Here is a 27,297-nt window from a genome sequence, read left to right as displayed (position 1 = left end):
GGGATTACCTTTCTTTTTACTTGAGTAACCCCTGTCCCAAATGGTACTGAACCATTTCCTTATTGGTGAAGATGGATGCATTGTATCTGCAGAAGAGGCAGGGCAGATTTGGCAAGAACAGAGAGATCTGAGGTTTGTTGGAGCCTCTTCAATTCTCTTTAAACTCAAGAATCTCTTCAGGTTCTGGTGTAATTTCAGGCATTTGAAGCAGGAGTTAGTCTGCCTTAGAGAAGGATGGGGAGAAAGAGTCTAGAGATGTCAATTCTACCTCTCTTCCAAACAAACAATGACACTTCCATACCACGTGTGATGCCAACTCCCACCACACTTGCATTGATATTACCAGCATTTAGCACAGTGTCTAGAAAATACTAAACCATACTTTCTTCTCTCTTTCTGTCTCTGTATCTCTCTTTTTGTTTGTTATCTGTCTCTCTATCTTAAAACTCTACCAGGCTATCTATTTATCTTAACTCTCTACCAGCCTATTGATCTACCAACTAAATTTGTTTTGCTTTCTGTCTTGTGGCATCCACAACATGAAAACTTTATCTTTTGGCAGAGGGAAATCAAGAAACTTGGCACAAAAAGATCTATAGTCAGTATCTTGAGACCTAGATTAGTAGTCATAACTGTACCATTACTTTCTTTACTGCCACTGCAGAATTTAATAGTGTCTCCCTCATAATTATTTGGGTAATTCTACTCTTCTATCCATAAAAACCTAATTTCATAGAAAATATCCTGATAAATATAACAAAATGTCAATTTGCTAACCCTCCACTTTCCTGGGCATTCATCTCAATTATTCATTCAGCCTTCCTGGTGTAAAGTTGATCTTCAAGATTTGGGAATCCTGGAGGAGAAAAGGGGGGAAAAAGATAGAATCCTAGATTTAGAGCTATAGAGGTTCTGAGAGGTCATCCACTTCAACCCCCTCATTTTATATATGAGAAAACTGAGGCCAAGAGAATGTCAGTTTGTTCAACCTTCCCAAAGTAGTAAATGATAAGTATGGGATTGGTATCAAGTCTGATTTCTAATCCAGCAGTGTAATACATTGCCTGTTCTCCCTGAATCATGGATTAAATAGGAAATCTCCCCTAATCCTTTTGTTTCGCCCATAATCCAATTCCTGCCCTGTCAAAATGACCTCTTTCCACTAGAACCCAGGTTCTATTTATCAATTCAAGGTGGTTTCTACCTAGCAATCCAAATTCCCCCTCTTGACTCCCAGGGTAGGCAAGCACACAATGGAAATGCAAAACACTAATAACACATACATCCCCAATTCTTTCACAGGGGTATTGTAAAGACTAATGAGTTATTGTTTGAAAAGACCTTGGTGGCTTCCTGAGGAAAGGTGTGATATACATACAAACAGATTTTTCTGTTCTAATTACAATAGCTGATCTGGGTGTCAAGGTATGGGGCCAGCCAAGCAGTGCCTATCTCCCTGATGCTTGAAGAGTGTACTTGTGAAGATGGGCCCACGTTATATGGGTCTTGCTTGTGTTAATCACTTTTCAGATGACTGTCAGACATTGGAGACAAAGCTTGGGATTATTTATTTAGCTGCAAAGCGAAACTCAATGGTTATGTACAAGCTCCTGACATTCTTGACCTTCCTTCACAGCATCCCCCACCCATACCCAATTTCCCCTGCCGCTATTGGATTGCATTTAGACTTTCTCTTTTGATAAAACGTCTCGAATGCTGCCTTTGGTTAGGGGAATTTGAGAAACCACATTAAGCAGAAGGGGCCGTTTCATCCTGCCTTTTCTTGAGATGGCAGCAAGTCATCTTTGCAAAGCTCTAATAAGGTGAACGAGCCCAACAACATCACTCAGTCGATAGCGTGTGCATATGTCCTCCTATTTATCAGGAGGTCGATTTCTCTGGGTTCTTCTTTGCTCTGGGTTCTGGGGGTGTTGCTTTGTGTCTGCTGAATTGTACACCTTTCTCCTGCTGTCACCCTGGTTCTTGTTATGTATGAGCTGTCGCCTTCTAAAATCCCTTATGCTGATTTTCCAGACACGTTTATTTATGTTCGCTCACTAATTGAAAATCTCATATTTGAAGTTATTATTCTGATTGATGTCTGTCATTTTGATCAAGCAGTGGCTCACAGATGCTTTGTTAGAACAATTTTACAAGTGAGTTTATCATCGTGCCTTTCCCTCCTGACCTTCTGGATGGTTGGTAGCAAAAAAAAAAAAAAATTCTCAGCGAAGGCTCAAAATGAGCTAGATGTTTGGCAAGGCTCTCCAATGCAAGTTTCTTGATGTCTTTGTGAGGGGAAAAAATGATGCAAGTAGTTCTGTCATGTTTCTCAAATGGCCCCTAGCTCTCTATTATCTGTGATAGTGAAAGAGTTTGTTACCATCTGGGGCTTGAAGAAGGAAGGAGCAGAATATTATTTTTTTTCAACCTCAGCAGCATCTATTGGAACCAGCCCCACTTTTTGAAAACCTGGTCATACTTAGAGTCTGGGCTTCAATTTAAGATCTGGTTAAAAAATCGTATTATCAGTAGGTGGCATTGATGGTGAAGGGACTAAAAATCAAGCAAGGACTGGGGGAAAATCAAATTTTAATTAATCAATTTCATGGTGCAGTGGATAGAGTGTTGGATTTCGAATTAGGAAGACACTACAATCTACCAGTTACCTAATTAGTTGGGTGACTCGGGGAAAGTCTCCTCAAGTCTCTGCACCTCAGTTTCCTCATGAGTAAAGTAAGGATGTTAGAATTTAATTCTTCATATTACTGCAAAGATCAAATGATAATGTATATAAAATACTTTGTAAAACATAGAATTTGGTGTGAATTACCTTTATTTTCCTCCTCTTCTTTCTCATTATCTTTATCTAGGAGCATCAGGTGGGACTCAGAAAGGAATAAAACTTTAGGAAGGTCTGGAGAAACAAGTAGGTGTCAAGAGTCCTAGGGGTCTAGAAAAGAGAAGTCTTTCCAAGGTGGGGCACAAATATACAGAATTCTGGCAATTACTATCAGAGCAAGAAAAGGAAGAATCCAGGTAGGACAATAGTTAAGCTGTGATCAGGTACTTTTAAAAAATCAATAACTATTTCAATATAAATTATTCCTTTGTAATCTTATGCATTTTATTTTAGGCATTTTGAAATATTGTACTGAGAAGAGGTCTGTAAACTTCATTGTCCTGCCAGAGGACCATATGATTCACACACACACAAACACACACACACACACACACACACACACACACACAAGATTAGCAACACTAGGGAATGGGGAAAGAGGCAAATAGAACAGGCTGTGTGTTACAGTGGAAAGACCACTGAATTTGAAGCCAGGAGACCCATTTTTAAATCATGACTCTGTTACTCTTTGTAACTTCACTACAGTATTGAGGCCACCAATTACTTTTTACCCATCTTTGAAACCTCGTGTGATTTCTACTCTACATTCTTTCTCATTTCCTTGACTTATATATGTTAACAAAGCCCCTCACTTAACTGTCATAATATCTCTCAGATTGTCACACACACACACACACACACACAACACACACACACACACACACACACACACCTCTGTCATTACTACAGTCCTATTTCAGGCCATCATCACTTCATGTTTCCACTAGCTTGATGGATGGTCTCTCTGCCACAAGTCTTTCTTTGCAAGGTTTTGAATGCTGAACAGAGGATTTTATATTTGATCCTCAAGATAACAGGGTCACTAGAATTTATTGAATAGGAGCAGGGCATGGCTAGATTTGAGCTTTAAAAAGATTGATTTGATAGCTAAATGGAGGGAGGATGGACAGGAGTAGAGAAAAAAATGAAGTGGGCAGTCCAACAAGTAGGCTATTATAATATTCTAGTCATTAGGCAAAGAAGGTCTGCATCAGAGGGGTGGCAGTGTCATAGGAGGAAAGGGCACATGTAGGAGACATGTTACAAAGGGCACAAGATGTTACAATGGACAGGACCTGGGAAGAGATTGGATATGGGAGGGTGAGAGAGAGAGAATAAAGGGAGGAGAGATAGCATTTGTTTTTTTTTTTTTTGTTGTTGTTGTTTTTTAAACCCTTAACTTCTGTGTATTGACTTATAGGTGGAAGATTGGCAAGGGTAGGCAATAGGGGTCAAGTGACTTGCCCAGGGTCACACAGCTGGGAAGTGTCTGAGGCCGGATTTGAACCTAGGACCTCCTGTCTCTAGGCCTGGCTCTCAATCCACTGAGCTACCCAGCTGCCCCTTCCCCATAGCATTTGTTTTAAGCCTGGATAAAAGAGAAAATGATGCCCTTGACAGTAGTAGGGAAGTTTAGAAGGGGAGAGGATTTTGAGGAAAGATAATGAGTTCATTTGGGGTCATGTTTATGGTAGTAGCAGAAGGAAAGGTGGGAAATACGTAAGCATGAAGAAGCCGAAATGCCAGAGATCTTCCCCACTCCAGAGTAGGTGTAAGAGAGGCTTATTCATCAAGTTAGGAGTGAGTTAATTTAGTTCCACAATTTGTATAAATTTCAAAGGCTACAAAAAACTCTCTCTTATGCTCCACTTAAAAAAAAAAAAAGAAAAGCTGAATTAGAACAATATAAAACTCTGAAATTGAAGAAAACCTATCAGAAATCAGAGCTGAGGTCCATAATTATAGATCATTTTGGAGAGATATAAAGAACACAAGATTAAAGATATTGACTAATAAGTAAAAACAACAAGAACAACAACATTTGTTTCTTAGTTCAATGTATCGTGCCATGCTTCTCTTTCCCTAGAGTGTTTCATACTTAATATGTCTCTTTTGTACCACTCCATAATCCACAGTTGTTGGGTTGTAGACAGTGGTACACATATCTGCAAATACTCTCACTAAGCAGCATTTATCTGGGTGTCTATGGGTATGTTTATGGTAGATTTATTTTAAATCAAATTCATTTAAAGCACTAATCAGGAAGACTGGATCTGTTTGCTGTTTTCTGCTCAAAATCTATACTCATTGCTTCCAATAATCTTAATCACTCAGCGGTAGATATAAGGTTCAACTTTAAAAGCACATACCATACATTAAAAAAAAGATTTATAATATTTGAATTTCCATTTTTTCCAATTAATTTTGCAACTACATCAAGAAACTGAATGATGATTTGATTATTTCATTTACCAAAGCTAACTGAAGTGGATAATTGTGAACCATTTCCAATTCAGAAGGTTAATTGTGGCTATTTGGGAAATATGTTTTGCTATGCTGCATGAGGAGAGCAACTGTCACCAAAAACATCAACATTAAGTAGGAATTTTAATTCTGTTATCTAACTAAAATAAACTTTCAAAGTTTGAGATTCATCACCAGCATCAAAAAAACTTAATTATTTTATTAAAATGATGATAACATTGATTAATTTTTACATTTTGACCCCTTAGATATAAAAAAGATATATATGTATATAAAAGGAACAAATAAAATTCAGAAACATTCAGTTAGGTTAACATGGGAGATGTCATTATGTTTCTTATTTGTATATTATATAATCTCTTTTTCTTCATTATATTTTGGTAAGATTTATATTTTCTTCCCTATTCAATTATTTACCACCTGATATCTTAATTTGTCATTTTATCTTTTTAAACCTAATTTCATCATAGGTAATATTATTTTACTATTATTTGAGTAGCACCCCATCTTAGCTCCCTCTCTCAGTCCCCACTTACATTTTTAGTATGGGTTCTAGGACAGTAGTTGACTGCTATAGCCTATAAGGTTTTAGGAGCAGCCATGAGGAACAACAATTTCTAATATCATAGAAATCCATATTATCAATCAACTCATAAAATTCTATTACCTTTCAGAAATGGATATTTACTGAGAAGGCATAGCAAAAATAACACTTAAGAAAAACATTTCCCCCTAATCCTGGGGAAAGTAGGCTCAAACTTAAAGTTGGTGGATGGATTCTATCCCCAGGAGGAGTTTGTGTGTGTGCACGTGTGCATGTGTGTGTGTGTGTGTGTATGTGTGTGTATTCCCAAGTATAAGCAGCACCCAGATTGGTAAAAGAGTTGTTGATACTGGGGGTGAGGGGAGATTGGAAAAGAGAGAGATAGTATAACATGGCCTTAGGGATGGAGAGCAATTATAGAAAGGGCAAGAAGTAGGATCAGGTCAAGCAATTTGAGACATAGAATGACTCATGCCATATAACATTGTTTCTTTCTAACATTAATTCTATCATTAATTTACATTCAAAAAGTGAGGTTCAGTAGGTGAGGAATAGAAGAATGAAGAAGCTCAAATATGATATTTCATAAGCTTTACCTGTTCAATGAAGGGCATAAAAATAATAAAGGAGAAGTCAGAAAAAAAGATTCAGAATGTAATGGAAAGGAAATAAAATAATGGAGAAGATATGATAAAAGAAAGTAAAATAAGAATTTATAAGCAAGATTTTGAATAAGCAATGCAAGTGACTAATGAAAGGAAAAGGGCCAAAAGATGATATAAAGTAAAATAAATGAAAACAAAGATATTCAAACTAATGTTTTGAGCAAAATGAGAGGACTTCAGATGAGACAAATAGAAATGAGAAGTTAAAAAGGGCCTGTGGAAATAGACTAGTGTCAAAGTGATACAAATGACATAATCATAGGAAGAAAGTACTGACTAGAAAAGAGGAAGATCATAGAAACCCATATAAAAGAAAACAATTGAAGAAAAATACAAAAGCCAAAATCAATTTTAGATGTGAATGGATTAATCAGTCAAACAAAAGCAAAGAGCAGCAAACCAAATTTAGCAATCCGTTGTATACAAGCATTTAAAAAATATGCACATACCCTTTAAATATTCTATTTATTTTTAAATGCTTACCTTCCATCTTAAAATCAATACTATGTATTGGTTCTAACCTAGAAAAATGATAAGGGCTAGTCAATGAAGGTTAAGTGACTTACTCAGGGTCACAAATATAGGAAGTGTCTGAAGCTAGAATCTCCTGGCTTTCTATCCACCGAACCACCTAGCTGCCCCCTCAAATTACATTTTTTTTTTAAAAAGTGATTCTTGACATTAATTTTTCTCTGTTTTAATCAGATGTAAGATTTGAATCCTACTTTGCAAAAATACATAAATTAGGAATGATTGTTCATCTTTGGATGGAATTTTCTTACAAAAGTATTTGTCATAGGGGCAGCTGGGTAGCTCAGTGGAGTGAGAGTCAGACCTAGAGACAGGAGGTCCTAGGTTCAAACCCGGCCTCAGCCACTTCCCATCTGTGTGACCCTGGGCAAGTCACTTGACCCCCATTGCCCACCCTTACCTATGAGACAATACACCGAAGTACAAGGGTTTAAAAAAAAAAGTATTTGTCATAATAATGCTGTCCTTAAGTAGATAGTACTTGTACCAGTTTAGGATCTGATTTTATTTACCAAAAATAAATATATGTTCTAATTTCCAGGAACACAATTGTTGATTACAGCAAAGTACAATTCTAATATGAAAATTTCTGATTCAAAAGTTATTGTTAGAATTTTTGCTTTCAAAAGTGTTGATTCACATGATTGCATATTAGAAGTGGCTGAATATGCCAGATGAAGACCGAAAAAGATGGAAATGAGGTAGATAAAGGAGTAGAGGAAGGAGATTTCAAAATTTAAGAGAAGAGTGAGGAGATAAGTTTGAGTATTTTAAAGAGAAAAGTACATGTCTAAAAATGTAGCCTTGAATCATTTTATGAATAACTTTTAATTTCAAATCAAGGAATTTATGTTTTGTTTTAAAGATAAAAAGGAGTCACTACTTTTTTTTTCAGATTACATATGGATACAATTTTAAATAATCATTTTCTGACATTTTTCTATCCATGTTCTCTCCCTACCTCCCATCTCAAGGAAGAAGGTAATATGATCCAAGTTGTACATGTGCTATCATACAATACAATACATAATTTCATGTTTGTCATGTGAAGGAAGACACACGTTGCTTATACTAGAAAAAAACTAATGGAGGAAATAAAGTGAAGAATAGTATGCTTCAATCTGCATTCAGATTCCATCTGTTCTTTCTGTGATGGTGAATAGTCCCTGTAGCTTTGTGAGAAGACTGACAAAGCTAGACCTGTGGTATCACTTTACTAACTGGGGAGGAGCTAAATTGGAAAGGGAGCAGCCATGGCAGGGACATTGGAAAAAAGTAACTGACTAAATACCACCACTATTAAGCAAATGTCCTCAAGGAATTCAAGGACAAATAGAAGAGACTCATATGAAGGAGAAAATATCAAGGGTTTTGTTTGCTTGCTTGCTTGTTTGTTTGTTTTGATAAAGACCCAGAAACAAAACATTTGTTCATCTATTGAGCTCACCAATTCCTCAGAACCAGAAAGACCTGTTTTCAAGTCCTGCCTCTGACACAAAACAGTGGGCAAGTCACTTGACCCCTCAGTGTTTTAGGCAGCTCTGAGTTGTGGAGAAGGCTCCAGATTTCATTGCCATAGTACGTTTCTTCATTCCCTATTATCAAAGAATTCACTGGTACAATCCTTCTCCTGATAAATGACTAAGACAGATGCAGAGAAACAGGGAAAGACTTATTTGAACTGATACAGAATGAAATGAAAACCAGCAGAATAATTTATATGATAGCCACCATACAAAAGTGAAGCAAATACAACTAGTGAATACTAGTGAATGTAACCTTGACAATAAATACACTGGGGTTAAAAGAGAAATGTCAAAAGACTAATGATAAAATATATCTTCATCCTCTTGACAGGGAAGTGATAGACTTGACTAGAGGAACATAATATTTTCATTCTCAGTGAGGGATAATATCCTGACTTGTTTTTTCTTTCCCAGTCCCCAGTCCCTAACCTTCACTTGTAGGATTATTTTATATGTACTATGTAGATATCTTAAAAATGTTTGTTTATGTGCTTTTTCTCTCCTCCATTTGCATCAATGAGGGAAAGAACTGGTTTTGTTTTGTTATATATGCTGAGCACATATCATACTACATGGTCCACAGTAGGTTCTTTTTTCTTTTTTTATTCAAAGATACATTATTTTCACAATTACATGTCATGATAATTTTCAATACGCATTTCACAAAATTATGAGATCCAAATTGTCTCCCTGGCTCCCTTCTCTCCCCCTTTCAAAGATGATAAACAATTTGATCAGGGTTATACAGGTATGAACATGCAAAACATACTTCATTATTGTTCATTGTTTTAAGAGAATACTCATATGACACCAAAATGCCAAAAAAAATAAAAACAAATAAAGTGAAAATAGTATCCTTTGATCTGCATCTGTCTAAAAGAGTTCTTTCTCTGGTGGTGGATTGTGTTGTCATAATCTTTCAGAATTGCCCCAGATCATTGTTTTACTAAGCTAAATCTTTCACAATAGATCATTGTACAATTTTGCTATGACTATGTAAATGTTCTTCTGGTTCTGTATATTTTACTCTTCATCAGTTCATAAAGGTCTTTCCAGCTTTTTCTGAAATCATCATGCTCATCATTCCTATCCATAGTATTACAATACAATAATACAATAGTATTCTATCATCATCATATACCACAGTTCGTTCAGCCATTCCCCAACTGATGGACATTCCCTCAATTTCCAATTATTTGCTACCACAAAGAGAGCTACTATAAATATTTTTATACAAATAGGTCCTTTCCCCCTTTTTATGAACTCTTTGGAATACAGATATAGTAGTGGTCATATACAAAGGTTTTGAATAGTTTTATACCCCTTTGGCCGTGGTTCAAATTTGCCCTCCAGAAAAGTTGGATTATTACACAATTCACCAACAATGCATCAGTGTCCGAATTTATCCACATCCCCTACAACATTTTTGACTTTCTTTATTGTCTTATTGTTCAATCTCATAGATCTGAAGAGATACCTCTGAGATGTTTTAATTTGCACTTCTCTAATCAAGAGATATTTTGAACATTTTTTCACATAAGTATTGATAGCTTTGATTTCTTCATCTTAAAATTGCTTGTTCATATCCTTTGACCATCTATCAATTGGAGAATGACTTGTATTATGTTATAAATTTGACTTAGTTCTCTACACATTTGAGGAATTAGATCTTTATCAGAGAAATATGTTATAAAAATCTTTCCTCACTTGTTACTTCTTTTGGTTATATTGGTTTTATTTGTACAAAAAACCCTTTTTAATTTAATGTAATCAAAATTACTCATTTTACATCTATAATGCTCTCTATATTACATATGGTCATAAATTCTTCCCTTTTCCATAGACCCACCAGGCAAAATATTCTTTGTTCCCCTAATTTACTTATGGCATCACCCTTTATGTTCTAAATTATATACCCTCTTAAACCTTATTTTGGTATAGGGTGTGAGGTACTGATCTATAACCAGTTTTTTCGCCATATTATTTTCTAGTTTTCCTAGCAGTTTTTGCCAAATAGTGAGTTTTTATCTAAAAAATTGGGATCTTTGGGTTTATCAAACACTATGTTGCTAAGGTTATTTATCCTTGTATATTGTGTATTTAATCTATTCCATTGATCAACCACTCTATTTTTTAGCAAGTACCAGACTATTTTGATGATTACAGCTTTATAGTATAGTTTGAGATCTAGTACAGCTAGTCCACCTTCCTTTACATTTTTTAAAAATTGATTTAATTGATAGGCTTGACCTTTTGTTCGTCCACATGAATTTTCTTATTTTTTTATTTCTATAAAATATTTTTGGTATTTTGATTGGTATGGCACTGAATAAGTAAATTAATTTTAGTAGAATTTCATTTGTATTATGTTAGCTCAGCCTACCCATAGGCAATTAATAGTTTCCCAACTGTTTAGATTTGACTGTGTGAAGTATTTCATATTTGTGTTCATAATAAAAACAACTTTACCTTCCGTCTTAGAATAAGTGCTATGTATTGGTTCCAAGGCAGTAGAGTGATGTTAGAGGAAAAGTTAAGTTACGGTGTGTAATTTTGCAAAGGGTAGAAGCATGGGCCAGCAGAGTGCAGGATTCTGGAATTCTGAGGGGAAGAGCTGAAAGACAGCTGGGGCTTGGGGGTGTGGCTTTTCTTTCTCTGGGGTTGACCTAAGGAGACTGGCTATTTCCCTGTGACTTTTTTCCTGCCTCATCTTCCCATCCTACCTGCAGCTCTGCTATCCTGCTTTCCTTTGGCTGTTTGACATCTGCTGAGTTTCTGTGCTGATCCTGTGACAACTGACAGCTGACTTGGCTTAGATCCTTTTGGATCTTGGTCCATCTTTGGGCCCTGTCAGACTTGCACAGACCCTTTCCTTAAAACCATCAAAGAGGGGTTTAGTGTTAATTTAGACTAGTATAGGGATTTGGGTTTAGATAGTGAGGTGAGGAGTAGAGTAGGGTAAATCACTCTGAAGAAATCTCTATACTCTGTGTAGAGATATTTAGATTGGTGGGGATGAGAGGGGGGGCCTTAGGTAGTTAGCAATAGTGATTAAGTTATATCCAAATCCCTTCTAATCTTTTCCCTTGTTAATTAAACCATCTTTCATATAACATCTTATTGGTTTTTGTGAGTCATCTCAGTGTCTGCTCTGCCTGCACTGGGCTTGGTTGGCCTTCCCAAAACAGGTTAATCTTCTGTTATTGGCCCTAAGTAATCATCATAACCCATCCCCGAACCTACCAACATTACAGTGGTAAAGGTTAGGCAATTGGGGTTAAATAACTTGTTCACTATCATACAGCTATGAAGTTTCTGAAACTAGATTTGAATACAGGACTTCCCATCTCTAAGCTTGGCTCTCGATCCACTGAGCCATTCAGTTGCCCCCTCATATTGGTTCTTAATAAATCCTTGTCAATTATGGGTGGGAGGATATTGGGTAATTAAAATAACTATAATAATGTAAATGCAAAGAAGAAATTAAAAAGTAGTACAAAACAATACACAAGTAAAGTACATGTTATAACCTTAGTAAATTTATATTCTGTACATCTCTTTTTTTTCTAAAATAAACTGTATGTATCGTTTTTAGTTTCTTATATATTTTTTTCTTATACTGCTTTGTGTACTGTGATGTTTTAGGTTTTGATGATTTTTGTTCAAAATAGTAGCAAGGTATGTATTCAAACCATCACTGGACTTATGCCTAAAGTCTTTCCAACTTGATAGAATCATTCCTGAGGTAGAACTCTGGCAACATAGCTTCTTTGCCAAGATGGGATATTGGATTAGAGTTTTAGTCCAAATGATACTAAAGAACAGATTTTTTTTAATGTCAGACAATGAAGGAAATGTCATGATTAATTCGACTTAAAGGAATATAAAAAGTTAAGAATATTTGAATCAGGGCAAACAAGTATCTCAGTGGATAGAGTTCCAGGTCTGGAATCAGGATAATCTGGGTTCAAATCTGACCTTAGACACTGTTTACCTGTATGGCCCTGGGCAAGTCACTTAACCATGAATCAATTAGGATTTATTAAATGCCTCCTATGTGCCAGCAATGGAAATACAAAGAAAAAGAATATAAACAAAACAACAGCAGCAACAACAAGAACAAGAACTAGCATATATAAAATCCTTTATGATTTACAAAATGTTTTATATCTGTTATCTCATTTAATCCTCTCAAGGTATGTTAATTCTAATAAAATCTCATTCATGCTGGGGACGAATGTGAACCGACCTCCCCCAACAAAAAAAAAAAAATGGAGAAAGAGAAGGATGTGAGAGCTTTCTAATTTCTTTGCTCAGCTTTTGACTGGATTGTGATTTATTCTCCAAAAGTGGAGATATGTAAGAAGAATGGAAAACATATATGAAACAAGAATAAGATAAAATAAGTGTGAATAATATTTTCGGACATATTTAATCTGGCTCCAAATCTACTGGCTGATTAACTCCAACCGTTTTTTGATTTCTCAGGGCAGTAACTGGCTGAGCTTTTAAGCCAGTCAGGGGAAAGTATATTATTTTCATCCTCTTTTTAAATACTCTACAAAGAACTCTATTGTTCATAATAGCTTTGTTTACTGCGTAGTACAGCATGTTCTAATTATCACCTCTGCCTCACTAACCATACGGCTTATGTTCCCACACTCATCAGTTATTTTTATGCCTCCTACAGAAATGAAGAGAACATTAATAAGAATAATACTTGGAGGATAACATTTTGGATGAAATTATAAGAAATTTAGATGATAATATCAGAATCAGAGGAATTCAATTAGAAGTAGAATGACCCAAAATAATCAACAGATTAATTCTTTTTACTTTTCATCAAAAATTTGGTTTCAGTCTTTGGTTTTATTCTCTCTCTCTCTCTCTCTCTCTCTCTCTCTCTCATCTCTTGCTTCTTTTGCTCCTGATTTCATTGCTTATCTTATTTTTTTCCCTCTTTGGATATGTATCAGTAGCTGTCTTTTCATTTATGTCCCTTTTTTTAAGTTCAAATTTCTTTTCTATAATTATCTGATTTCCTTCTACTGTCTGGGCTTTCCCTCCCCTTTACAGGCGCTCTTTCTTTCTACTCTTCTCATTTTCTCTATTGCTTTTTTTATCTTCCTCCTCCCCCTTTTCCTTCTATCTTCCATTTGTAATAACTTCTCTAATGTATGCGTAGAAAATATCTTTTTATATCCCTGACTGGCAAAAATGTATATACATATATATTGATATGGGAATTAATACATTTCAACACTGGAAATGGGACCAGCGGGAATGTCAAATGGAACATTAAAACATTTTAAAATCACTACATAAGCTGACTAAGGTTTAAATAATATTTGCATGGCAAAGAGTCTAAATAAAGGAGTCGGAACAACTAAGTAATAGAGGGGAAAATGGCCATAAAAGCAATTCTTTAAAAAATAATAAGTTTGCTCTGAAAGAATTGCAAGCATCTTTTGAATCTGTTAAGGGTGCTGTCAATAGGCCTCATGTGCATAATATTTCATAAGGTTTTAAAATATATGTGTGTGTATTTCCTTATAAGAAAAAAAGGCAACAGGTCTCATTTTATTAAGAGACACATTTGCTGTGCTGTTGATTTTAGTATTCAAATAGTGGTTAGGACTTGCCGAGACTGTCTCCTTTTCTATTAAATGGACCTTAAATGAAAGTAAAAAAGCAATAGGAAAATATTGCTAAGAATAAAGGAGAAAAATTGGAAAAGCAAGATATGACAGACCATGGATACAAATATTTTCAGCTATGACTCAGAACAGGTTGAGTTACATTGAAGATTACGTCAACCCTTTCTTCAACAGTTAAAGCTCATCAACAGTGTGAATTGATTGGAATTTGAAAAAAAATTGCAACTAAGACTACTTTCACAAGTTTAAAATCAGCTCTTGGAAATGTTTCATTTTAAATGAAAGAATCCCCAACAGAACAGTAGTGTTGTCACGTATCAGTTGTCTGTATAGGAATTAACTATATTCAAAGCTGGATGCCCTCTCTCCAGAGGGCATTTAACATTTAACTAATAAACTTTCCCTGTCCTGGGGTTGAAAATGAGAGGAGTATCAACAGGCTTCTCTTTGTCATTACCAAACTCTTCTTCCTCTAGCCCTGCCCCCAAAACACCCCAGAGCAGTTTAACTTGATGCCATGGGAATCTACTTGAACAAGATTTCAAAGTCTAACCACAATGCAAATAGGTTAAAAGTCAAAAGGGATGAGTTGACCATCTTAGAATCATGGAATTGCTGAATTTTAGAGCTGAAAGTCTTAGAGATCATCTAATCTAGTTCGATGCTGACACATAGTAAGCACTTAATTCTCTCTCTCTCTCTCTCTCTCTCTCTCTCTCTCTCTCTCTCTCTTTCTCTCTCTCTCTCTCTCTCTGTTTTCTGTCTACCTATCTATAAAACTAACTCAAACAAATGAATAAACTAAGCCATTTCCACCCCCACAAAGTGGGTGAAGTGCAACAAAATTATATGTGCTTGAGTTATACCAGTTGTATGCTGTCCTGTGCTTCACAAAGAAATTCATGTTAATCAGATGAGCCTTTGTTAAATAAAGTGGTTGCATTATGTTTTCCATGACCACCATTTTATATTGAAAATATCCTCAGTGGTAATCTACAGATATGATTCCTGAGTGATCTATAGCATTTCAAGAACACAGTTTTGTGTTCAGATTGTTGCTCAGAGAAACATTTTTCATAGATATCACCCCCACTCCTATCTCATGTATTCTGAGGACTATAGCCAGCATATACTGTATAAGATACACAACTTATTCAGTGATGACTTTATTTCTATACCAAATCTTACACAGGATCCCCAGATCCCCTCTCTAATGAAAGAAGTAAGTTATCACATCCTCTCCTCCCTCTTTTTAGTTCCAACACAATTAAAACAATTTGCTTGACCTTTAAGAGGGAAAATTTCTCTCTCCTTGCAAAGGATAGGATAAGTAATTCTCATAAAAGAAAATCAGTAGCTAATTCATTCTGGTATCTTAATGTAAATGGTTTATCTAGAAGCATATCAAGCAAGGGTTTATTTTTAAAGGGGGATAAAAGTATCCTCTCTGTAATGTCATGTCCTTTATGAAAATATGCAGAATAACCTTCAGTTCACTCCATCCATATGCAAAAACAGTCATTTGTAAAAGGGTAACCCCCATCCCCCCAATGAAATTCAGTTGCCAGAGTTGTGTGTGTGTGTGTGTGTGTGTGTGTGTGTGTGTGTTTCTGTCTTTTCTCCTCAGGACTAGCTGTCAGCTGTTACTATCAGCAATGATTAAACATAAGCAAGAGTTGTGATTCATCAAGAACAGATAGAATCATCACTGATGTAAACCTTCCCCAGTTCCAAGGTCAGATCGGGTAGGGAGCTAGGACAGCTCCATCACCAATCTATGCAGCTGAATTTATTTATGGTAATTCATTTACTGTCATATCATTATTGAACAAAGAGACATAGAAGCATAAGAACATGTGCCTATATGTCTCCAGGTGTGCAGACACATATGTGTACAAATATATATGCACCTGTATGCATTATGTATTGTATATGAATAACATTACATATGTGTACCTTTATATATATACATATATATATATAGTATGAAGGTGTGTGTATTTATACATATCTGTAGCTAAGCAATTATTTTGTAGAATATAGAACTCTATGGGTAAATTGTTCACTGAGTTATTCATAACTAGATATCCTAATTCATCAGAAGTTTAAATAAAATGGATATGAACTTTTCAATTTAACTCACTTTAAGACCACTCAAAAGCCCCTGAGTTTATGGAGTTGACTTCACAGCCTATTATTAACCATTTTGGAACATTATCCATGAAGAATCCTTCTTATCTGAATGGTGAACTTGATGTTTAGTGAAGTGCACACACTATGTATCTTTGTTAAGGCTCATCCTGAGTCCTACATTTTCCATAAAGTCTTCAGAGATTAGAGATCTTAAGAAACCAGAGTAATGTGAGCATGATTAAAGTATCAAAAATTCTTACAGAAAATTATGAAAGAGGAAGACATATACTTGTCCAAAAGAAATGTGGGGAGAAACTATGGATAATGTTCCAAAATCCAACTTCTCATGTAGAGGTTCATAGAATCTTGACATATGAGAGATGATAATTACTGAAACTAGCTAAAGAAGAGAGTTCTTGAGTGGCACCAGACTTAGTATGTGTCTCAAACAATGCTGTTTTAGAATTAAGGAACCTAACCTTCCGAATCAAGGAGGAGTTTTTGAGCTCTATCCCTGGACAAAGAAGATTCCTCATATAGCCTCTGTAGTTGGATATGCAACTGCATGCAATGATATGGGAGAGTTAAAGGTTGGGATCTTGTCATGATCTGGCATTACATGGAATTATTTGGTCAGTACAGGTCAGATGGGAAAGGGGTTACCAGACAAATAGTCTCAGACTATATTTGTTTTCTTTGAAGTGAAGATCTAAACCATAGTGTAACATTAAAAGTCTAAGTAGGATTCTGTGGGAGAAAGATATTTCACTCGAAGTGTAGTATATTGCCCTTTTAAGACCCCAAGTTAAGTTTCCTTCCAGACAGGGTTAGGTTAAGTTCTTTGAAAGATCCTGAAATGGATCCCTCCTTCCCTTCTTCCTTACCTCCCTCTTTCTTCCCTTCCTTCCTTCCTTCCTTCCTTCCTTCCTTCCTTCCTTCCTTCCTTCCTTCCTTTCTTCCTTCCTTCCATCTAAAACATATACTGCATGATGGTATAATATTGGAAATGTATAAAAAGTAGTTTGTGAACTGATTATAGAATATAAAATATCATGACATTTAAGAGAGTAATTCTTATCCCTTTTTTCCATTATCTTGTTGACTCACAACCTGGATCAGGCTTAGCATATCCAATCCCCTATTTTTAAAGGAAATATTGAGTATTTAGATAGAGTGCTGACTTTACCAATGGGTAGTGAAATGAGTTGATTTCCCCCATAATAAAGTCATAATGCTAAATTTTTCTATGGGGTTAAAAAATCATATAGACTATGCTCAAGATTCCAATCTTCTCTGGTCCCATAAATCATTCCCCCTCTTTCATACATTTTCAATTTATCTCTATCTCTTAATTTTTCCCCTCCTTTTGTGGCATTGGACAATTTTGCTTCTGCTACCTTTCATATTATTCTGACAGTCTGTCCATCAATCAAGTCTCTTCCTCTTGGCCTTGCTAAATACACACATATGTACATGTATGTAAAATCTTCATATATATAACACATGTATATATACCTATACACATATACAGATAGATAGACAGACAGATAGACAGAGAGAGAGATTCTTTAAGAATTCTCTTTATCTGCATATGGCAAGGTTTTTTAATCTGATGCCAATTTGGACTTTTTCCATGATTCAATGAGGAATTATTTGAGTGATGTGACCTTAGCAGGACAGTGTGAGAAGCTCTACCTGGCATCATTGTACATTCTGAACTTGAGTGTGACCAAACTGAAGGCAGAGACACCACTTATCTGATGTGTTGGTTGGTTACTATCTTTCATACTTGAAGAAAACCAAAATGACATCACTATTGATGTATTTTGACTTATGTATAAATTAGATTAAGTAACTCAAAGTTGCACAAAGTTGTCTGTCTGTCTCTCTCTTCCAGTCATTGAAGTCCAGTGGCAACACAAAAGTCAAGATTACTGATGATGGCTCAGGACACAGTAAATAACTTTTGACTTCTTTAATATCTAAGCAAACTTAAAGCACTCTATAGTACATGTTTCTCCCGCCTTCATGGGCATTAGAACAAATTCTTCTCATCCACTCCTTCCACTGAGAGAAGTAGTCAGGTAGATAAACCCCTAACTCACTGATGGGTTTGAGGCTTGTTGGCTACTTTCATATTAGTTTAGCACACATGCTTGTGGGGCCACTGTGTATACTACAGTTTCTCAGAGCTACAGATAAAAGCTAGGTGGCACATGGACAGCCCTGAAAGAGATTCAGCAAATCCTCAAAACGAAAGTACTAATCTTCCCTTAGTAATTCCCTTAGTGATCTATATATCTCAATCACATATCTCAATGTGTATGAATTAACTAGAACCTTAACTAACCTGATGTTCCTGGAAATACAAAGAAGGCAATGGAAGCAGAGGATATTTCAAAGGTAACACTGACAGTACTTGGTGAGCATAGGAGTATAGTGCCTGAGGAATTGGTAATTAACGATGACACTAAAGTTCTGTCTTGGGTGAGGGGGAAATATTGGTCCCATTAACAGAAATTGAGGTCAGAATAGATATCTTATTTGGGGCAACAGATGATGAATTCCATTTTTCATGTGTTGATTGCAAGATGCAGGAAGCTCATTCAAGTAGAAATGTTTAGCAATAATTTGTAAGTATCAGACTTGAGTTTAGGAGGAGAGTTAAACATTTGAAATTTAGATTTCAGAGTTTTCTTCTTTAAGATACTTACTAAATTCCAGAGAGGAACTTATATACAGAAATGCACATTTAGTTATAAAGGAAAAGAGAAGCTTAGACACAACCATTAAGAATATATATTTACAGTATAGGGGAGGTGGAAAGGGATTCAGTGAAGGAGGAAGAATAAAGGTGGTCAGAGAAATAGGAAGGAAGGAAGGAAGGAATGAACAAAGGAATGAATGAACAAAGGAAGAAAGGGAGAGAGAGGGAGAAAAGAAGAGAGGAAGAGAGGGAGAAAGGGATCCACTTTGGGATCTCCTAAAAATCATGGCAGTGGTCCAATCATCACATTCACTAGTTCTCCCAATATATTTGGTGTTGGTTCATCTGGTCCTAGAGAACTGAAGATATATATATAATATTTTTCCCATCTGGATTATCTTCCCACTAATTTTCTGTAAAACAAGTTTAAATGCCATTTTTTCCAAGCAGCCTTTCCTGGTTCCCTTCACTTTAAATCATTTACCCTTTCATTCCATCTCTAAAATAAATTGTTATAACTTCTGTATGTCACTTATATAATATTTCAGGTTTTTTAGCAGAAATATTTTTGTATGTGTCTTACTGCCCGAGTAGATTATAAATTCTCTGAGAGGAGGAATAAAACCTTTCATTTTGCATCCCAATTCCAGCACCTAGTTCAGTACAATGTACATAAAAGATGTTGAACAAATATTTACTGAAATATGAATGAATGAACTTTTACCAAAGGAGGAGGCAAATGAATTTTCAGCTGGATTACATATTCTTTTTCAATCTTATTCAGAAGTTATGTGTTTACAAACAAGGCCAATGTGAGTGTTTCATGTGATGCCTTTGTTTCTCAGTAGTTAACGTCTATCCAACTTGTTCTGGCTCTGTGGTTCTGAAGCAGAAAGCTAACTTTTTTGAATGTTTTCTTATTTTTAAAAGTTCTCTCTTTTTCTCCTCTTGCAAATCTTTTGAGTTTGATGGATACCAAGAGACATATATCAGATCTTCAGCAGTATCCCATTGAGAGTTCACACAGCACTTCAGTCACTTAGTCATGATATATGCTCTCAACAGTTAAAGATAATGACTTCAGGAATAATCTTTCATAGGTTTTATATTAAATGAGACTAAAGTGCAGGCGCAGTATTAAAGCACCTTGTTATTTGCAGAGTACTTAGAGTAACCTTAAATATGGAGATGATCAAATTTCATGACCTTTAGTTTTAATTCTTCCATCTTCCAATTTTTGTGTAATTCCTATTTCTAATAAAGATATGTGTGTGTGTGTGTGTGTGTGTGTGTGTGAGAGAGAGAGAGAGAGAGAGAGAGAGCAAGAGAGAGAGAGAGAGAGAGAGAGAGCAAGAGAGAGAGAGAGGGAGAGAGAGAGCATGTGTGTGGCTGCCTAGATTACACAATGCACTTCCTATAACATTACAGCTTTGAATTTAAATACACACAACCAAGAAATATCCAAATGAATATGCCCATTTTAATGTGAGCTTATCTACATTGCATATATGACCATATATTTTTAAGAGATCATTATTTTAAAAGTATGCATGGGGCATATTATAATGTTAAGAGGATATTCCTCAGATTTTCTCTTTGCTGATTTCCAAATTTAAATTTTCATACAAATGTAGTGTGCATTAAGTTCAACATTTAGGTTGCTTTGTGAACAAAAGCTTAGAAGTTTATTATTCACTAACGTCAAGCTACCTACTATTGCTCTGAAACAGTAGTTTCAAAGCAATCCTATAAAATCTGAAAATTTCAATAAATAATGTTTTTGTTGTCATTGCTATAGAATTTTAAAAGAGAATGAATCTCTTCTTAGCCCCCCTCCCAGCAGTATGATTGTAATAGTGTTGAGAACTTTATGTGAGGAAACTTCTTCTACCAAGTAGGTTTCCTTTTTTCTATTATCTGACGAAGAGATGGTACTTCTTGTTGAGACCAACCCCTGTATGAGGGTGAGTATTGATGATGTTGGTGTGTGTATCTGGACTCCCCACTTTATAGCTTTCAATGGGCCAGTGTAACTAACGCCTCACCCCTACACATAGAAGACCTATGAGGGTATAGTTCTCAAGGGGGCTTCCCCAAATACATATGCTATGGTGGGGATGTTGGCAGATGATATTGGGTATCAGCTGAAACTCTGATGGACTGGGTCCAATCTTCTGTGCCACCAATCTTGGGACAAGCCTCCCCCAACTCCTATTCAAAAGGCTTTTTCTCTTCCAGATGGAATTGGTATTTGTCTTCCCTTCAACCACCCTGTGGTCTCCTCCCCTCAAGGTAACAGGCCCAAACTACAACTAATAAACTAATAAGGATTTATTTGAATGATATGAGATTTCAGGGACTAGGGAAAGGGTTATTTTAGGGATTTATTTGAGGTAAGAGGGAATAAGGGTAACTTAGAATCCCCCTTCAAGAGATCAGCTCTGGCTTCTTCTGTAGCTTGGTCCCAGAAACTGACTCTCTTTTTCACTTTGTCCTAACTTTATCACTAGCTAACAAATGAGAGAATAACAGTTAGGTAAGGGTACAAGCTGGACACAGAAAAGGTCCCCAAGTGCCCCCTCCCTCTGGAGTCCAAGCACTATGGCCAAACTAAAGCACAACTATCACAGATTCCTTTTTGTTGGCAATGAAGATCTATAGAATGCATTTAGCTGTTGTAGTCTCCAAAGAAGCCAGGGAATTTGAGGTTTAGAAGAGCAATTTCTTCCTAGGAACCCCCTGCCACTCTTCACCACCCAACCCCCCCAGAAAGAGCTTAAATGTCCTCAGGTGTTTTGGCAGTTGAGAAATCTTCAGAATCTTCACCAAAATCTCTCCTTCACTGGACCCTCCCAAAAGGAACCTCCTCAAGATTCCATGAGACCAGCTTCAGCTCCAAATCCCAGATGTGTGCTTGATTGAATCCTTGATTTGCTCCCTTCCAACTCTTACACCCCTCTCCATGAGCTTTTGATGCCTTTCTCTTCCATCTTCTCCAATGGACTGGTGACCAAAAAATTTTTTTTCCAACCTCAATTTTAACATCTCCTAACCAAAGGAATCCTTCCATACTGAATTCAAGAACACCAAGTATCTCTACCTTTCCTAGAGTTACTACCCCTGAAACTATCTTCCTGTCTGTCCTGTCTCAGTCAGATACCTCAAAGCATTTTACCCTCACCATATCTATTTTCTCTGCTTTCACTCCTTAATCTCTTGCTCTGGATTCTGATCTCAGCACTCAATTGAAACTATTCTCCCAATAGTTACCAATGTTTTCTAAATTGTCATATCAAATGTATGTGCTGCATTTGTGATTATTAACCACTCTCCTTCTGCATACCCTCTCTTTTTTGGCTTCCATGACACTCTTCTCCTGGTTCATCTCTTTGTCCTCAGTCTCCTTGCTGACTCAGCATCCATGTCAAAGGTTCCCAGAAATTCTGCTGTTGGCTTCCTTCTCATCTTGCTCTAGCCTTAGATGTCTCCCAGATCTATCTATATTACCCTAGTCTTTCCCCTGAGCTTGAGTCCCACATTACCAATTGCCTGTTGGACATTTAAAATTTGATGCCCAGGAGACATTTTAAACTCATCATTACCCAAATTGAAGTCATTATCTTGCCCTTTAAACGGACCCTTCTTGTAAACTTCCCTGATTTAACTGCAAGTATCACCTATTTGCAATCCCTCCAGTTTTTAACATTAGCATTATCTTTGACTCCTCAATCTCTTAATCAACACAACCCATCTGGAGCAAATTTTATTGTTTCTATGTTTACATCTCTGACAACCACTCTCTTTATCCACCACTTAAACAGATACTACCTTAGTTGTAGCCCTCATCATCTCTCACTTCAGTTATTATAATAACTACCTAAATTGATTCCCTTTCAATAAAGCCCTTTAGCCCTCCAGGCCATCCTACATACTGTCACCAACGGAATTTTCCTTCGACATAAATCTTACCATGTGGTTCCCTAGTCAATCAATTCTTTTGGCTTACTATTAACCCTAGGGTAAAATATAAATTGCTCTGTTTAGGATTTAAGGCCCTAGAGACCCTGGTCCTAACCTAAATGGGGCATCATAGCATGCTTTTCTTCTTACTGCCCTGGGTGATAACAGCCAAATCATCTTTTTTTTAACCTTTACTTTGTGTCTTAGTAAAACCTCTAAGACAGAAGGACAAGGACTAGGCAAAAGAGGTAAAATGACATTCCCAGGATCACACAGCTGGGAAGAGTCTAAGACCAGATTGGAAACCAAGTCTTCTCTACTCCAGGCCTGGCACTCAATCCATTGAACAACCTAGCTGCCCCCAAATCATCTTTCTTTCTATTCTTCACACACAAATCTGCAGTTGTTCTCAAAGTCTTTGAATTGAACAGCTCACATTCTTGGAATACACTCTTTCTTCATCCATGCTTTCTAAATACTCTTCTTAAGATGCAGTTTAAATACCATCTTCTGAATGAAGTTTTCCTGATCCCAGCTTTTAGTACCCTATGCATAAGTCGATTTTATACCTACTTTGTGTGTAAATATTTGTATGTATTCACTGTATATTTTTGCTGCAGAGATTTTTATACATACTTGTGCCCTCCATTTGAACGTATGGTCCTTGTCAGGAGGAATCATTTCACTCTTTCCACTTCTATCCTTGCCATCTAGCATACTTGACACAGAATATTGTTCTGCACCTTACAGTCTTTGATCGTTTCATGTGGCACTAAGATGCATAGCCAGTTGGATCCATTGTATATCTTATATAACCCAGATCTTCTTACCTGTGAGGTCAGCTGCCTACAAACTATTGGCAAGCTGCCTCTTTTATTAAAATCAGTGAGCACAAAAAAAATGCAGATGTCTGTGAGTAGACCAAGTCTCCTATATTATAGGATTAAGGATAAAGCATAAAACACAAGCTAACTAACAGGACCTGGGAACTACTAATTTGATCTTCCATCACAATTCAGATAATCCTGGAATCCATAACTTCTCCCAACATCCTTGTCTATTTGAAATCACTCTACTATGTAGCCCTTCTGAAAAAGAAGCCAATATGTCCTACTCAAATCAGGAGAGTCAATTAGGACAATTAATTAGGTCATAATCATTAGGGCTATTAACTTTGACTTTAAGTAATAGGGACAAACAAATCTTGGACTAAGAAGGAATAAGTCCTTTTGTCTTTCAGATTATCCTTGTAGAATTCTTGAAGCCCAAACCTCTCATTCTAAATGGGTTCCATTGTTTTGTTCACTCTACTTAGATTAGAGGTTACCAATCTAACATAGAAAACCTGGACATCAGCTTTCAATGTGTGTTTGTTTAAAGTGAACCTAGCTGTCTCTCAGGACTTTTGATCATTACACTGGGACACCAGTATGAACATGGTTTCCTCACGAGCACCATATCTACCAGTCTTATCTGTGCTCCTTAATATTTTTAAAGTACATACAGAATATCTTTTGTGATTTTATTTTCAATTTCAATGTATTTTTTTTTGCAAAATCTCCATCTCTCTTTAAAGCGTGTTTTCTTATCCACCCCCTCATTAAAGTCTAAGTTTCTAAAGAAAAGTATAATGCCTTGTTTTACTTTTGTAACCTCTTACTATCCTAGCCCTTAAGAAACATGAAATATCTCCAATTGATTGGCAAATATTTGTTTAATGGACTTAAAAATAAAATGTCAATTGTCACAAGACGATGAGTATGACTATTAAAATTCAGGAAGGTCTCCAAAATAATAACATGCACATCTATACAGCTATAGGTGCACAGCTAATGAACTGCACATCTAATAGGCTTCGATTTAGAGATCTTTTATAGACTCGTTCCCTTTGGGTCACCACACTTGCCAGTTTGGACTTTTGAAACCCACTAATATGGGCTGACATAACAAATTAACAACAAGGAAAGTTCACCGAAGGACAAGTGTGAGAAAGTGTGCCAAATATATTAGCATTCGTTTTGCAACCTTGTCTCCAGTTTGTGTGAAGTTGATGGTTGGAGGTTACGCTTTCATTAAAAATTGACAACATTTTAAATGCTAATCAAAACTGCTTGTCCTTTCTACTTCTATTTATCTTGGAGGAGAAAAAAAGGGAGAGAGAGAAAAAGAGAGAGGGAAAGAGAAAAATAAAAGATGCCTTGCTTTGAACTGCAACAAATATTCTCTCTGAAAGCCCCCAATCCTCCATCCCCTCCTCCTGCATAGGACAGATAAGAGCTATGCAGACTGAGTGTCAGGACCTCTGCAGGAAGAGTGAAGGCGCCATTGGAGGAGTTAGAGATGTATCTTCTGAAAGAGAAAGGGGTGGGGGCAAGGGGGGAGGAGCTGGGAAGGGGGGACTTAGATGAGTTCAAATTGAATGATAGGAAGAACTGAGGAGGTGGTGCTGGCTTCTCAATGGGTAAAATGAATATATTTCTGAAACAGAGGAGCCATATGTTATAAACAAGAAAGAGAGAGAGAATTCAAACGTGGACATCAAAACATGTCTTTGTAGAGGGATACCCTGAGATGCTATGTTTCAATTCAGAGGACACTAAGTTGGGGAGAGAGGTGGAGAAAATAATAAGAAATATTTTGCTGAATTCATGTGGATCTAAAATTGGATGGGCACAGTGAAGCAGATTTCCTTTTTCAAATGAAAGACTACTTTTTAACTTTTATTAATTTTTTTGAGTTCCACATTTTCTCCCTTCCTCCCTTCCCTCAATCATTGAGAAGGTAAATAATATATACTTTATAAATATGGAGTCATTCAAAACATATTTCAATATTAGCTATATTTTAAAAAAGGAACAAGGAAATAAAAGAGGGAAGAAGGGAAGAAAGAGGGAAGAAAAAGAAAGTTAAAAAATGCTTAAGTATGTACTCACAGTTCATCAGTTCTTTCTCTGGGGGTGTATTGCATTTTCTTTATGAATCCTTTGGAATTTTCTTGGATAAGTGTACATATATTTTCCAGTTAATTCTTATTGCATTTTCATGGAAAGGAGATTCAAACAAATGAATAAAGTATTTGATTTTTAAAAAAATTTTATCTGATCTTAGAAACTCTAACAAGAGACTCAATTGGTTTGTTGGCTTATTCAATAATAGTCTAATGATGACTTTGCCTTGTTATTTCCCCCATATAAGGCAACAAGAAAGCAAAAATTACTTTGATTTCCCAACATTAAAAAAGTAGAAACAAAAGAGGTGACACAACATATGATAAATATGGTTCATCTTACACAGAGTTATGTCACTGATGGGGATCAGAGTCTTTTGTAAGAATTCGTAGATATGCTCTTCAATATTAACCTCAGCATTTTAACCTTATCTTAATGGATGGACTTTTATCTATCCATTTACCAAATCTTTCTTGACGATGCTTATATTTTCAGTCTTTTTATTATTTGGTATGATAAAGTCCATAAGCTTACTACCTCCTGTCAATAAATATTTCTCTGTATTTTTCATAAAACCTTATATTTCAAGAGACCTCGTGTCCTAGAGTTTCCTACATAAGTTCATTTTCATCCCCTCCATCCTTTCATAATTTTATAGACTTACATCTTTCATCAAGAACTTTTTTTGGCCTTCACATTTCCAGGCTAAAATGTCCTGAATGTAGCCTGTCCTTATATATAATCACCTCTTCACCTCCTGGTCATTTCCTTTTATTTTTTCTGAACACTTTTTTTGCTCTGTTTGGAAAGAAAAAGCCAATTTGTACATGAAGATCTGACCTAAAAAAATTCTTTGTTTACTGAGTGGAGTAAACTGAATAATAAAGCTGGACTGGGTCCAATCCATCAATCAACAAACATTTATTATGTTCTTGTTATGTGCCACTCACTGTGCTAAGGACTGGAGATACAAAAAGAAGCAAAAGGGAGTCCCCACCCTCACAAAACTTTCTATTCAGTGATACACTATTATATTTGATTTATATGATATAATTTCAGTCTTCTCAAGCAAAAATAAAGTAAAAAAAATCCTTCATTTATATGTTACAATCTAAAATTCCCAGAGTAGCAGTTTATTTTGTTTACATTATTATATGTTCATCAATATTCTCTTTAAAATGCAAATATAATGTGAAGGAAGTAATAGAATCTTGTATCCATGTGATGGGCCATAGTCGCTTCCAGAACCATATCCCTCAAAATTCAGTACAGAGGACAGTAAGTAACAACACTATTTCCAAACTGATTCTTGTTGCATAGATATCTTCACAATGCCACTTTGGGAACAATGGACATGAATGACAAAAGGAAAAGAAGAAAGAAAGAAAGAAAGAAAGAAAGAAAGAAAGAAAGAAAGAAAGAAAGAAAGAAAGAAAGAAAGAAAGAGAGAGAGAGAAGG

The sequence above is a fragment of the Gracilinanus agilis genome, chromosome 1 (genome assembly GCF_016433145.1).
Source record: "Gracilinanus agilis isolate LMUSP501 chromosome 1, AgileGrace, whole genome shotgun sequence".
Lineage (NCBI taxonomy): Eukaryota > Metazoa > Chordata > Mammalia > Didelphimorphia > Didelphidae > Gracilinanus > Gracilinanus agilis.
The sequence above is the reverse complement of the archived record's forward strand: the minus strand, read 5'-3'. Positions refer to the sequence as shown.